General features: G+C 49.1%; 1 protein-coding gene across 3 annotated transcripts in view; it reads right to left on the bottom strand.

Annotated features, from left to right (window-relative positions):
• Farp1 (FERM, ARH/RhoGEF and pleckstrin domain protein 1) overlaps positions 1-15,719 on the bottom strand; it is a 264,856-nt gene that overhangs the window by 77,274 nt on the left and 171,863 nt on the right. The gene's annotated exons all lie outside the window — the stretch shown is intronic.

The raw sequence follows: 15,719 nt of genomic DNA, 5'->3' as shown, positions 1-15,719 counted from the left end.
CATTCTACAGGACACAGAGAGAAGTGGCTGAGAGACTCTAGGCCTGTGGGCTGAAGACAGATGCCCCAACTTTACAAAAGAACTTTGAATGACTGTCCAGGCTGCCAGCTGTTTCTGTCTACCCTTGCAAGACTCCCAAAAGTTGCTTGCATCCTTCTCCCATTTCTCAGGTAATATTATATCCTTCTGAGGTCTTTGATGTAGTTGAAGACTAGATAGTTATAATTTCCTTAGTTATGATAAAAGATAAGTTAGATATGAAACTTTAGACTCACAAATATAGGATAGATAGGATATCATCTTTAATTTTGCCAAATACAAATAGACTAGATACTATAACTATAATTCTTGCTTGATAACTGTTTTGTTATATGTAATTGTACTATGTGAAAGTTAAAACCTTCATTTTTGAAAAAAAAAAAAAAGGGAAAGTGCTGTGGATATTGCTCTATTTAAATAAAATGCTGATTGGCCAGTAGCCAGGCAGGAAGTATAGGCGGGACAAGCAGAGAAGACAATTCTGGGAAGAGGAAGGCTGAGTGAGGAGATGCTGCCAGCCGCTGCCATGAGTACCAACATGTATGTAAGATACGGTAAGCCATGAGCCATGTGGCAAGGTATAGATTAATAGAAATGGGTTAATTTAAGATAGAAGAACTAGATAACAAGAAGCCTGCCACAGCCACACAGTTTGTAAGCAATATAAGTCTCTGTGTGTTTACTCAGTTGGGTCTGAGCAGTTGTGGGACTGGCAGGTGAGAGAGATTTGTCCTGACTGTGGGCCAGGCAGGACTGGAGAAAACTTCAGCTACAGTTACTAGCTGAGTGAAATATGCATGCTTCTTTGAGAAACGAAATCCATACACAGAATAGGAACTCCTTGAGGGACAAGAAAGGGGATAAGTATTTACAGACTACCATACATCACATCACATGGTACCTAAAATTATCTACCTCTCAAAGCAAGTCAATGGATTCTTGTTATCCAGGAGAGAAATCTGAGCCATACATGGTACATAATTTGTCCCAGGTGCCCCAACCAGAACTCAAAGCGGCAGACTGAACTGGGTTCACCCACCCCCACATTCCAGCTCCTTCTCACCTGCACGCTCCTTGCATGGAGTTCAAATCAGAGAAAAAAAAAAAAACAGCTGGCCTCATTAATAAAACATAAGTTAAGGACACAATCCCATTTGATGTATTCTTTGTGAAAAACTCTCCTTGAACTGCGGTCAGTTGAAAGGGATTCTCTCTCTATTTAGGACAGAAACAAGGTTAAAACTCCCATGGTGAAAAGAAAGGTCAGAAAAACAGAGAAGTCGCCTGTAGAAAATGATGTCAAGACTGACAGGTATTTGCAAAGAGAAAATTTCAAAGGCAAAGAAGAAAATGCGGACACAGGGAATGATGTGTGCTGGAAATGCAAATCAAAACAATGTCACCTCAAACAACGAGATACACGACGTGTGCTGTGCGTGCGTGTGTGTGTGTGTGTGTGTGTGTGTGTGTGTGTGTGTGGTAGTCACCGAGGATGGCCAGGGCACAGGGAGGCATCCCCTTATTCCTATTGCCAGGTGGATGTTGGGTACTGCTCTCCTGGAGCTGTTCCAGAAGGTATTCTGAAGGTGTCCCTTTGAATCTCCCGCCATCGAGTCATCCATGTGTGTAAATCACGCATTTATGCACACAAAAATGTGTATCTAAAGAGTGCTAATTTTAACATTTTTATGTCTGAATTTTTTTTAAACAATAGCCCAAATAAAACAAGTAAATGGAATGTACATCTACACGATGCATTACCAGGTAGGCGTTAAGAATTATGGTCTTGATAGTTTATGTTTGTTTGAAGCAGTCGCCCTCTGTAGGTCTGGCCAGCATTCACTATGTAGCCTCGGGTGGGCACGTGAACAGAACAAGGCTGTTATCACAGAAGGAGGTTGGTATAAAGGAGGAAGTTTGGTTCCTAGTGTATCAGGCAGGCAGGCTCCTTATCTAAAAACCATGGAATTTATTGGTAAGCTTGGATACGACAGCTGAAGGAAGAGACAAGACACCAAGATTCCTGCTACAGGCCTCTGGCTAGCTGCTGATGTCATTCCTAGACAGGAAGTCCTAGGAAAGGGCCAGGGACGCAAGGGCCTAGGAATGCTCCTAGATCATCCAAGAAGTGGTGGGAAACGGGAGGATGTGTGTGTCTGGAGCTCAGGAGGCTGACCACTAATTTCTCATTTGGAATTTGCTCTGTTGACTCCACAGCTGTGGCACCCTGAGAGCAGGCACCAATGAACACCTCTGATACCTGTCTCAAGCCATCTGAGCTGCTGTAACAAAATGCCACATGCCTGGTGGCTTATAAACAACAGAAACTGACACCTCATAATTCTAGAATCTGGGAAGTCCCAGAGGAGGCCCGAGTCCTGGTTCACGGTATCTTTTAGCTGTACGCTCACACAGAAGAGGGGGTGACACAGCCCAGCGCCCTTGGCCCTCCCTCAGGCGCCATCTGAGATAGGATATTACTATGCAACTCTGTCTCGACTGGAACTCGATATGCAGACCCGACTGGTCTTGAACTCAGAGGTCTGCCCAGTCTCTGCCTCCTGAGTGCTAGGATTAAAGGCGTGCGCCACCACACCAGACTCCTGTGACCTCTTTTAAATGGACCCTACTCCATCCACAAGGGCTCCGCCCATGTGACCAAACCAGCTCTCAGAAGCCCTGCCTCCTTACACTACGGACTTGTGGCACTTGAACTCTGTGAACCAGGGAATAGCAGTGTTTCCAGAAGGACAGACATAACAGCTGTCAAACCAGAGGCATTTGCCAGCACACCCGGGAGTCTCAGTTCAGCGGTGGCCTGGAAGTCCAGTGGGCAGGGAAGGGATGTGAGCTTTCCCGAGTCTCCACTGGGAGGCTACAGAATGAAAACTAGGATGACAATAGAAAAGACTCAGGTAAGGCTTGCTAAGAGGAGGGTCGAACACACAGGCAAGAGGAGCTGGGAGACCTCGGTGGGTATGAAGAGAGGAAGCCCAGGACGCTGGTGTGGACCAGAAAGAACAGTTTGTATGCTGTAAGAGAGGAAGACATGTCCAAGGCAGACCCAGGGAAGTGACATTCCTAAGTCTGTGTGTCACTCTGCTTCCCTATGAAGTGAGAGGATCCAAGGCTCAGGGGTGAATGCTCCCAACAGCCATACAGTGTGAGAGAGAGCGAGTTAACCTGGGACCCTTCTGGGGATCCCCACACGAACCCTGTGGCCCTCAGTCTCTGTAGCTACACTGAGGGCCCGTCACCAAGAGCTCTCTTGCTGCTGGCACTCACAGAACATGCCCAAACTTCTGCAAAGGGCAGATCTACCAATGCCAGCAAGGGAGCTGCCAATTTTATGAATTGTTTCTAAACATCCCTCTCTGTTTTTGGCATTTCTCTGGAAAACATCAAATGCACACGGTGGTTTGAGCCAAACCGAGCACGTGGTTTTATAGCGTACAGGTCTGTGAACATGAGCTCCAAAGATTAATCAGGCTTGGGCTGAGGAGCCCTGAAGTTAAAACATCAAGGCATCAATCATAGTCCAGCTGAGCCAGCCAGGGGAGAGGCCAGCCTAGCACGCAGCAGCTGAGGGAGACAGCCTCACCTATTGTCTCAGTTAGGGTTGCTATTGCTGTGAAGAGACAGAATGACCACGGCAACTTTTATAAAGGAAAACATTTAACTGGGGCTGGCTTGCAGTTCAGAGGTTCAGTCCATTATCCTCACGGCAGGAAGCATGATAGCATGCAGGCAGACATGGTGCTGGAGAAGGAGCTGAGAGAGCTACATCTGGATCCACAGGCAGCAGGGAGAAACTGTAAGACACTGGGCATGGCTTGAACATCTGAAACCTTAAATCCTGCCCTCAGTGACATACTTCTTTTCAAAACAAAGCCACACCTACAATGCCAGAGCTCCTAACAGTGCCAGCTCCTACGAGCCTATGGGGCCATTCTCTTTCAAACCACCACCCCTATGAGGCAGGACCTGAGCTCTGGTGGATGGATGAGCCTGGAGCATCCAAAATTAAAGGAAAGCAGGGAAAGTGATGTCCTGGACGCTCTCTACTAAAGCATAGAGAGCCGGACTCAGTTACCAGACAGGTCCCAGGAGCCCATGCAGAGCTGAGCCACGCCGCCCAGGTTCACACTCCTAACTGCCCTGTCCGTGGGTCTCCAGAGGCTGACACCTGGGACTCCCTGACCTACCTCCCATGTGCCTGGCCCTCTCTGAAATCAGTATGCTGCCTCTGGGGCATGTCCGCAAGCCCACAGGGCTGACTGGGAGAGAATGTAGTTCCAACCAGAGTGGGCTTCTGCCTACCACACTCCTAGCCTGTGGGACTCGGAGGAACTTACGGAGTTGAACATCTTTGCTTATTGAGATCTGAAGCCCTGTTGCTTTAGTTTTCCCGGCTGTGGGGACCAAACTCCCTGGTCAGGGGTTAGGGTTTAAACAACAGAATCTACTTCCTCACAGCTTGGCTTGTTTTTGCCAGAGAAGTCTCCTCGGCTCACAGGTGGCTGCCACCCATTGTGACCTTCTGTGTCCACCCTCAGAGGGACACAGAAGTCAGACCGGATTAGGGTCTACACTCATGACCTCAATTCAACCCAGTCACCTTTTTCAAGATCATGTCCCCAAATGACACTCCCAGGCCGAGGCTCTGGATGTTGGGCACCAGAACGTCAGCAAACAAATTCAGCTAAGCGTTCTGCAGTTCAGTTCAGCATGGCTTCGAGCCCATCTTCCTTGGCTTGCCCATATTTCAATCAGTTCTCAATTTCTCTCCAAATCTGTTTTGTCTCTAAGGTTCCTTTCCCACGTTGGAAAGTGTGTACTGAACGAATATTCTGTGGTGAGAAGTGCTTTCACACTCAGTGTCAAAGGGGGGGGGGGGAGGATGGGGAGGTGGGGTGGGGTGAGGGAGGGTGAGGTGAGGTAGGGGGAGGTCAGGTGGAGGAGGACAGGGGAGGTGGGGTGGGGTGGAGAGAGGTGGGGGAGGGGAGGTAAGGTGGGGGAGGGAGGGTGAGGTGAGGTGGGGTGAGGGGAGAGGAGGGGAGGTAGGGAGGGTGAGAGAGGGTGAGGGGAGGGAGGATGAGGTGAGGTAGGGGGAGGGGAGGGGAGGTCATGTGGGGGAGGGAGAGTGAGGAGGGGTGAGGGGAGGGGGGAGGTGAGGAGGGGGAGGGGAGGTGGGGAAGGGAAAGAGAGGTGGGAAGGGGGAAGGAGAGGCGGGGTAAGGGGAGGCCCATCACCATCGCTGGCACTGTCTGTGCAGGCCATGGGAAGAGTATGAGCTCTCGGTGGGGGTCATGGAAGAGACAACCAGTGTGCCCACTGTGCCACCAGGCCCTGGACATCTCATTTAACGTCCATAACAGCACAGTTACTTTGCACAAGCTTTGGCCAAGTGTGTGAGTGCGTGCATGCCTGCGTGTGTGTGTGTGTGTGTGTGTGTGTGTGTGTGTGTGTGTGTGTGTGTGTTTATGTTCAAATGTCTGTCTTTTCTGGAGCATAAAAGGCTTCCTTCTAATGACTCCACGTAAGCTCATCTCTCTGTTTGTCATCCTGTATTGTGTGTATATATGTGTGAACACACACACACACACACACACACACACACACACAGAGGGGTGAGTGTGCATCTGTGCATGGGGAGACCAGAGACAACATCAGTTGTCTTCCTCTAGCATTCTCCACCCCCCCACTTTTTGAGATAGGGTCTTTCACGGAAGGAATCTAGAGCTCACCAATTTGCCTAGACCGACGGCCCCCCATGCCCCCCCACCTCAGGCTGGAGTCCCCGACATACTCAGCTGCTCCTGGTTTCCACACGGGTGCCAGAGCTCCAATCTCAGGTCCTCATGCTGTGTGACAGGCACTTGACCATGAGCGTCTCCATCCCTCACTGTCTTCTTACTTAGCACTTTTCATGCCTACAAGCACGCAACTTCTAAAATGCACAGGTAACACACCCACAAATGCCTCCTCCAGTCTGAAGTGCTTGTTTAAGAATAGAAACTGCATGCTACTCTGAACTTCCTTCATCACCTACGGCATACACAGGAAACATAAAATCTGTGTGATAGAAACTCATCTAAAGTCTAGAATTCACCGTCACACATTAGGGCGCCAATCTTGGAAATTCTCAGAGCAGAGCACTACAAAGTAGACAGTTACCAAAAAGGAGGGGCTGGAAGGGCTGCAGAGCCACCCTTGAGTGGGAGGAGAGGAGTTAAGAGCAGGAAAGCCTACGGGAACATATTAGAGGTAACAGTATCTGGCTCACAGCAAGCCAGGAATAGCGTAGACTCCCACCAGCCAGTCTAGAAAATCCCATGACTTGGTGGGCCTCCAGGCAGTCATGAGGAGACAGGCTTTAGTAGCTGAGAATAAATACTTTAGAGCAGACTTCAGCATCCCACCTAACCAGCTTTAGAGTTTAAGTGTAAAAGGTGCAAACAGTTTCCAAGTAACTGCACCCCAGAACAAGCTCAACAGAATACAAGAAGACAAAGGTAGCCAGCACCCCACAGTGCAAGTTCACAGTATCTAGCGTTCAACTAGCAACCAAAGCCACCAGATACAGAACACAGAAAAAGAAGGCCTGAAGTCAAAACTCAAATAAAAACTAACCTAGAACTAAGAGATACAGAGGCACTGGAGAAAAATCCGACCACAATTTCTAGACCTATCCACTTAAAACACTGAGCTGTAGAAGATGTAAAAAGCCCAAGCTAAACTCTTAGAGGAAGAGGCTGTGAGAGGTTAAAAACAAAGCCTTGGATGGACAAACACCAGATCACACTGACATCCTTGCAGCACAGGAAAGCATCTTGCAGCTGCCCCACTTTTAACCCGGAAGGCAGGAGGCCGGTTCATCAGCGCCACCATCACGAGAAATGCATCATCATCATGGTAGACCACTGGATTTCTCAGCGTTACTATCATCTCACAGGAATGCTTTCATATGTGTGGCCCATCACTGCCGGAAATGCCGCTAAGCAGCATGTGTTTACATCCTTTTCGGGTGCATATAAACTACTCACCAAAATGGGTCATGTTCTGGGCTGTGAGCCAATTATTTTAAAAAGTGTTATATCATACAAACTATACTCCTGAACCATTATGGAATTAACTAAAAACCCAACAAAACAAAATAGAGGAAGTCTCCATATGTTCACAAAGAAATAACTTCTAGAAAGAGAAATAAAAGAAAAATTTGAATGTATTTTAAAATGAATGAAAAAGGTCCGATAAGCAAGTCCAAAGTCGTGGCATGATATGTAAAACCCATGGATTAAAAAAAATCCTCTGAATGGGTAGGATGGCTCATATTTGTAATTCTCAGCACTGAGAAGGCTGAGACTGCCATGGATCGAGGCCAGCCTGGGTTACCCAGTGAGCACCTGGTCTACCAGGGCTACAAACACAGACCCTGTTTCAAAAACAAAACCAAATTTATCTGTTAGTACAAAAGTTACCTGCCTTCCATAGCTGGTTCTTTAGTGAAGAGGGTCTCCAAGCAGAGTGTCAAATTCATCCTAAGGGCTTGGACTTCTTGTTTACAGATTTCTTTATACAAAGCCCCTCCCCCCATCTAAAATGAGGCGGGGTCTCACTGCACAGCCCTAGCTGGCCTGTAACTCTCTAAGGCGTTCAAAAGTGCACTCCGTCAGGCCTCCTGGCTCAAAGTCTCTTTCATTTTGGGGACGGGAAGTGGACCCAGGACACTGTGCAAGCGAGATAAGAGCTCTACACTGAACTATACCCTAAGTCCTTGAGATGGGTCCAGATGTGTTGACTGGGTGGCGCTTCAACTCCTAGACTCAGGGATATCCCTGCATCACCCTCCTAAGTGCGGGAACAAGAGGCGAGTGCCATTGCACCCAGCCCTGAGACTTGGACTCTGCTCCGAGTGATCCAAGGCAGCCTGAGCGTATGCACCTGCAGCCAGTTTCTGGGGATGCCGGTGCGGCCTGCTGCTCTGAGGACCACATTTGAGAATCAAGGCCTTGGTACACATTTCCAGATCTCTTGTTCAGTGTGATGTTTGGTGCTATCAAAGGGCAGACACTTTCAAAACCCAAATGAGATCACAGCGTTTCATAACAGGCTTCCCACCCACCAATGATTTCTAACTTTTCATTCTGTAACCTTTCCTGACATCAGACACACCCAACAATATTTAAATTCCTCTCACCAAGTAAAGCGCATTCATGCTCATGGTCTGTCAAAACTAGCATCCAACCCAGGACTGCGACTCGTACCTGGTTCAATTCACTCAACTCCTTTCAACCTAGATGAGTATGCATACCCAGCACCCAACACTGAACTACAGATTACAGAGTGTGTTTGTAGTAACTTACAAGGAACTTCCGATGGAAAAGACAAGACAGCTGTACACTGAAGCACAAAGTCCATTATGGTACAGGCTCAACCTACACAGCTGTGTGCTGAGCACATTACGGAGATCTTGCTATTCCAGATCTACGTAAAAGGAAGTTCTGTAATAAGGGCAAGGCATGCCTGAGTCTTGCGGGCAAGGTTACCTATCTGCCTGAAATCTTAACCCTGAGATTTCTATTTTTTTAATTAACTAATGTGGCAGGGTGCTGTGGGCTCTAGGCCTTATGCATGCTAGTCTCTACTATTAAGATACAATCAGCCAGGCGGCGGTGATGCACACCTTTAATCCCAGCACTTGGGAGGCAGAGCCAGGCGGATCTCTGTGAATTCGAGGCCAGCCTGGTCTACACAGCGAGATCCGGGACAGGTACCAAAACTACACAGAGAAACAAAACCTGTCTCAAAAAACCAAAAACAAACAAACAAACAAAAAAACAAAAACAAAACAAAAAAAACAAAAAACAAAACAAACAACCAAATCATCATCATCATCATCATCATCATCATCTTTTTTTCATTTAAAGATTTATTACGTATACAGTGTTCTGTCTACACATATTCCTGCATGCCAGAAGAGGGCATCAGATCCCATTATAGATGGTTATGAACCACCATGTGGTTACTGGGAATTGAACTCGGAACCTCTGGAAGAGCAATCAGTGCTCTTAACCTCTGAGCCATCTCTCCAGCCCCCAAATCTACTTCTTAAGATGGGGTCAGCCACAGCTTCAGCTACAGTGCTCATAAAACAGTAGCTATTCAGTTTTACCTGTTTGTAAGTCGCTTGTTTGATTTTCATTACCTTTGAAAAATTCCCCTTAAAAGGTGTCATTTGGATGTCATGGCTACTTTTATTTAATGTGTCAGGGAGCCTCAGCATGGGATAGGCCCGCCATCTTAGCAAGTTTTGAAGTATGTGACAATGGCTTGCAGAGTGTCTCACCACCGGGACCTGCCCTGTCAGTCTGGGGCTACCCGTTGGCAGGGTCAGGGCCCCATGCTGCTGTGGTGACAGAGCTATACCCCCTCACCTCCTCTGGCTCACCAAAAGTTCTGGGTGTCCTTCGCCCTGCGATATTTTTAATCCATAACACCTGGCAGGTGCCCCATCTTGCCTCAGATCCAGCCCCCCGGGAAGAAGCAAGGTGAGGGACTGTGACTATTCATAAAGGACACCCAGCAAGGGACACCTGTCATGCCAAGTGACATACAAACCACCAAAGCACACTCGCCACGGCAACACTCTCCTCCCAGTTAGAAGGAACACAGGAAACGGATGGCCAGTGTCAGGCTTTTTCCCATGAGTACCCATACTGACTTAAAAATCAGATTGGTTCATCAGGCCCAGAAACTGTCACTTGAAAGACCGGTGAGCTAGCCTTAGGGGCGTCTGAGTTATAATCCAAGGATAGAATCCGAGAAAGCCGAGTGCCTACTATGTGGCAGGTGAATACTGGGCTCATTTCCACTGCCAGAGGAAACCCAGCTGTCTGGGTTGGATGGAGGGGCTCCCTGACGTAAGGAGGTCTGGGGGCAGGCTGCAAAGGTAACAGGCAGGACACAGTGCTGGGGCTAAGGCGGCCCGAGGCGGACCAGTTGCCGGCTTCATTGTGAAAGGCTGGGTAAGAACTTCTCTGAACTTGTCTGCTGTGATTTATGGATGGGAGAATACCCACCTGGGAGGAATGAAACCAAGCAGAGATTGGCAACTGGGGCGTGCATGGGTCAAACCTGGACCATGGCCTGTTTTGGTGTGGTTCCAGAGCAAGTGGGCTAACAGTTTGAAGTAGGGGGGAAATCCCAATGAAGACTTGTATTTCATGATATGTAAAATCCATAGGAAATCGAAACTTTCACGGCCATAAACAAGGTGGGTTTCCCCCATGTATGTGTGTGTGCAGGTGCACATGCATGTGACGGTGAGAGGAACACCTTAGGTATCATTCCTAAGGGCCACAGTCTACCTTATTTTTGACACCAAGCCTCTCACTGACCTAGAACTCACCCATCAGGCTAGGCAGGCTGGCCAGTAAGCCCTGGGGATCTGCTCATCTTGCCTCTACAAGGGATGTTCAGCTGGAACACGGTGTACCCTTTTGCTCACAGCATCTGTGGCTGTTCCTGTGCAGCCATGACAGGTAGGTACATCAAGACCTCCTTCTTCCGTCAGACCAGACAGGTTCTGCGGAGGCCTCCTGGTCACCATGCTTCCACTTCAGGCTTCTGTGTCCACTGTTATCAAAAATTACCTTTGATCAGCTTCAGACCCATGTTCCAATCAGCTAACACATAAGTACAAGGTCTTTAGGCTTAGATCAATAGCATTCCAGGCAAAGACCCAAGCTATTTTTTTAAGGCTGATAAAAAAGACTTCTCTGCTCTAGAGAGAGATCCTTCAGGGACAGAAACGTCAGGGCCAGAGGGCAATGGGAGGTAAACTCATTAGCAATCACTTCTGCTAACAGAAGCTGCAGGACAGCCCAATGAAGAGCAGAGCCCAATTAACAATCGCCACTTCTTATTTACAACCCCCAAAACACATCGTCGTCGACTACAGAAAGCCTTCATTTTCCTTCCTAGGAAAGACAGTGCCCTGGCTGGAGGTATGGCTCCGTAGTAGAGTGTCTACTGAGCATGGCTTGCCCTAGCTTTGATATGATGTGAGGGAGAGCGGAGTGAGGGAAGGCAGCGCTGCCCTTGAGCATTTGAAGCAAAGAGAAGCGAGGCAAAGGCTGAGCAGCAGTCTGAGTTGCCTGATTTTGACACCTTCTCACCCAGGGTCAAAAGCCACAGCCTTAGTCTGGCAGGTGCTCTGGGGAACAACATGTATCCTACACAAAAAACTAGGCAAAGCTCACCGAGGCGGCCCCAGGACTGGACAGCTGTGAGCGGCCTTCCAAAGGGAGCCTGGCCAAGGCAGCATCACAGCCGGGCAGAGTGATGGCAAGCCCGGGCTCCTTGCAATACCACTCAGAGCAGCCCAGAGGAAGAAGCAACCCACATGTCCATCAAAGGAGAAACGAGGGCATGAGATATGGTGTACACAGTACAGAGACGGAATCCATCATGAAAAAACGAGACAAATCCTGCGGTATGGATGACCTTTGGAGTCAAATAAGCCCCCGTCACAGACAGGTAAATAAATAGTGCAGGACTCCAGATACAGACATCTAGAGGAGTCAGTTCTTAGAAACAGAAAGTTGAATGGTAAGTGATCAGATTTCTCTGCCCTCCCCCCCCCCCCCATAAGCCTCTCGGCTGACACAGCAATCCAAAGCAGACTGAATCAGACAGAATTAGAAAAAGCCCGGGTTTAATGGGTAAAGCGTTCCCAAGTGATTCTCTGGCCCCTAGAGAGGAGTGGAGACTAGAGACGGAAAACCATGTGTCTGTTTTCTGGGATGCAGCACCCTGTGGGAGTGGTCTTGAGCCTCTCTGGGGGGGAAAACCATGTGTCTGTTTTCTGGGATGCAGCACCCTGTGGGCGTGGTCTTGAGCCTCTCTGGGGGAGGAGCTGTGTTTGGCGGGCTCTGAAGGGGCGGGTTTGGGGAAAGAGATGGGGGAGGGGAGCTGAGGTGGTCTTCCATCAGAACAGTAAGTGCCAGGCGTGGGGGTGGGGGTGCTGGGGCACAGCGAGTTGTGCAGCTGGTTGAGAGGTGTGCAAAATGACTGACTGTCTTCTGCATACACACTGGTGACGTGCAGAATCAGGACCACGAGTCACAGTTAAAAATGGCCACGACTACAGATCACACACACACAAGACAATGGAACAGACTTTTCTGTAAACCGTGCTTCCAGAACACTCCCTAGGGCCTCTGCTTTCTGTGGATGACCATGAGCACATCCGATCCTTTGGGACACTCTTCTCTCCATTTCACACATTAGGGAGGTGAGGCTTGGAACTACCCAGTGTGCCCCAGTCTTCCTGTTGCCAAGAGGGCTGGCAGGGAGGTGACAGTGAGGTTCAGCTGCCCTGGTTACACCGCCTGGCACAAAGGCAGGAGGGGTCCACATGCGAGAAGATGTAGGTAGCCACACTCCTCAGGCCAGACAATCGCGACTGTGCTCAGCACCCCTGTGACGACCCCACCAGCTGCAGGCCATTTTCAGGTCACAGGGCTGCCACCACATTGTGAGCTCACTGTACATTAGAGTGAATTTTCATCAAGGCTGTAGCCAATGCACACATGCGGCACATGCTGTAATTATAAACCCAGTGAATTTTCAAAGGATTGCACCCCAAACTCAGCAGCCAGGAAAAGAGACGGAGGCACAGCCAGGACCCCACTGGACAGCGCTGTTCACTCACACGGTCCCCTTTTGTGCTGCAGATCGATTTTGTAAAAACAGCTTGTTTTTACCGTTCTGTGACAGCAGCTGACACTGACGGGGTAAGACACAGAGACAGGACAGGATGATGACAGAAAGCCCGTCCTCCCTCTAGGCTTCCTGCCGGAGTGTGCCTGTGCGGACCCCCCCTCAGCCTGAGCTCTACATCAGAACAAGGAACTAATGAATGTGAGGGTAGATCTGAGATGGAGGCAGGCGTGGCTTCCTACTCCTCACAGCAGGTGCGTGCGAACTGCGGCTTCCGCCCACTTCGTAAAGTCTCATGAGAACAGGACCACGCCTAGCCCTTTGCATGTTGTTTAGAACGGTCCCGTCCACTACTGCGCTAGAACACCGTGGCACACGTAAGTGCACAGACAGTTATGCACTGTAGTATCTGAAGTGGGGGCCGGGGTAGGAATTGAACCCACAGCCTGCATGCTTGCTGCCACCGAGTTATACCCTCAAGTCTCACGTTTCTATTTCCATGACATATGAAGTAGGCATCTGTCTCTGTAAGTCAGCACTGATATTTTTTCTTCTGCTTTTCTAGTTGTACTCATTTTTAAGGACTATGATGGGTCATGACAACCAAGCCATAGAGAAGTCCCTGTGGTTACCCAGGATGACACTGAACCGGGAGTTAGAACGGTGTGGCTGGAGCCCTTGTTCTGCTACTAGCTAACTGACAGCCCAGGCAGGGAGCCCCTGCAGAATCTCAGGTCCCTCAACTGCAAAGTGCCAGCATCGGCTTCGGCTGCAGAAAGGCAACTCTGGAGGACAGGGCTGGTTCACGCCGGGGAACAGGAGAGCCATTAGGAGCACGCGGTGATCCAGGCTCAGCACGCTTGTTAGAAATAACAAGCTGGTGTGTCTTCAGGTGTTTGGAAAGCCGTTACTTTAACATAAAATGGGCTTATGAAACAATGCGCCAGCCAACGGTGGTGCTCCAACCTGCCTACGCGGAAACCAGTTGTTTCTGGACTCTCATCCGAAGCTGTGTACTTCTCTAATGAGGGGGAACTCTGCCTCTTGCCACCTGACACTTCAACTCATGTTTCTTCTCTATTCAGGGCTCAGCGGAGACACAACACTGTCAGGTAAATGGGGACTTAGGAGTTGGCAGGTCTGTGGCCACTTGCCACATCAAAGAAAAGGCCGGGCCAGGGAAGCTGCAATTATGGTACAGACTAGAAAATGACAGCGTGGGCAGGGAATAAAGTTTGCACAGCCTAGTGTAGGAAAGACCCTAGACACCACAGCAAACAAACCATTAGGAAAAGGCAGGGATAAATGGAGAACGTTTGGCAGTGGGAACAAGCAGGGAAACATCACCTGCCCCCTTTAGGTTCCCAGTTCACGTGCCACTGGGTGTGAACACGGCACAGGACAGCAGCCAGGGCCCCCCTTGCCCACGTCTTTCCCTGGGACACACGCTTCTTGATTTGTCTTTGCCACTCTGGCCTCCCTCTAGCTGTCACCTGCTCTGCCTCTGTCCTCTGTTCCTTCAGCCTCAGTCCCTTTTCTTCACTCTGATCCTGTTTCAGAGTTTCAGTTGGTGCTTAATAATAGCAGTTGTCTAGACTAATTTCTACTCAGGTCTCTTTCCTCTGCTCTTGGGAATTCACCTTCTAGTCCTGCTTATCCGGCACGTGTAGCATGAATCTTAAAAGGTCTTATTAATAAAATCAAACCCAGTGCCAGGTATTGGGGTGAACTGGAAGATCAGAGAGACAGAACATGCCACAGCTAACCTCACCTCGCCAATTCCTCAGCTGATCCTGTTTCCTCAGACTGGAAGCCTCTGTGTCCTCATCCAGAATGGATCTCAGCTGAACTGCTGCTAAAAGCCTAAAAGCTTAACCAGCTCTAGTTCCTGGTCCTCATGCCTTATATACCTTTCTGCTTCCTGCCATCACTCCCTGGGATTAAAGGCTCTTGTTAGCACGCCTGGCTGTTTCCAGTGTGGCTTTGAACTCACAGAGATTCAGATGGATCTCTGCTTCTGGAATGCTAGGATTAAAGGCGTGTGTGCCACCATTTTCTGGCCTCTAGATCTAGTGGCTGTTCTGTTCTGGTTGCAAAATATTCTGGGGAACACAATGTCACCACAGACATGTCCATCAGCCTGCCCATTGATGTGTCCCAGCTCAGGTCAGATTGAGACTTGTCATCTCCCCCAACTCGGTCCTCTTCTAGGCTTTCCCTTTTCCACCAATAGGCACTGTAACCTACTCAGACCACAAAGCCCACAAACCGGGCCACTCTGAGCTCCCTCACTCTCCAGACGATCCCACCTACCCTTCGATCCTAGTGCCTAACCGCCACACTCCTGGTTCCAGGCCACACTAACGCAGCAGGTCCTGATGGCCGCCTACTCCAGCCAGATGCAGTGGCCTTCCTAATCCAGGAGTCAAATCATGTCTCAGGCTGCCTCAAATGCACCAGCAGCTGCCCAGCCAGCAGCTTGGCGTGGTCCTGGGAATCCACAGGGATCCAAATCCGATCCCGAGCACTGTAGGCAGGTTGGACCCATAGGAGCTGGTGTCAGACATACAAGCAGGATTTGACAAAAGTGACAATATAAGAATAACTGATTCATAGTTACTGATATGAGATACATTAAATGATAATGCTTTGGATATAAACATAAATAAAATACATCTTAAAATTAACTCCTCCCAATTTGTTTATTATGATCTCCTCTGTAAACCACAGAACAGCTAGAGTAACCTATGTGGGAGCTGGAACAGGGAGCTTAGTGGTGAAGAGCACTGGCTGGTCTTCCAGAGGATCTGGGTTTGGTTCTCAGCATCCACATGGCTGCTCATAACTGTCTATAACTCAAGTACCAGGGGATCCAACGCCCTCTTCTGGGCTCCACAAGCATTGCACTCACACTGTATACAGATATGCATGCAGACCAAAAAAACAAAAACAAA

Source organism: Peromyscus maniculatus, chromosome 9, assembly GCF_049852395.1.
Source record: "Peromyscus maniculatus bairdii isolate BWxNUB_F1_BW_parent chromosome 9, HU_Pman_BW_mat_3.1, whole genome shotgun sequence".
In the NCBI taxonomy this organism is placed as follows: Eukaryota; Metazoa; Chordata; class Mammalia; order Rodentia; family Cricetidae; genus Peromyscus; species Peromyscus maniculatus.
This window is presented reverse-complemented; position numbering and strand designations above follow the sequence as displayed.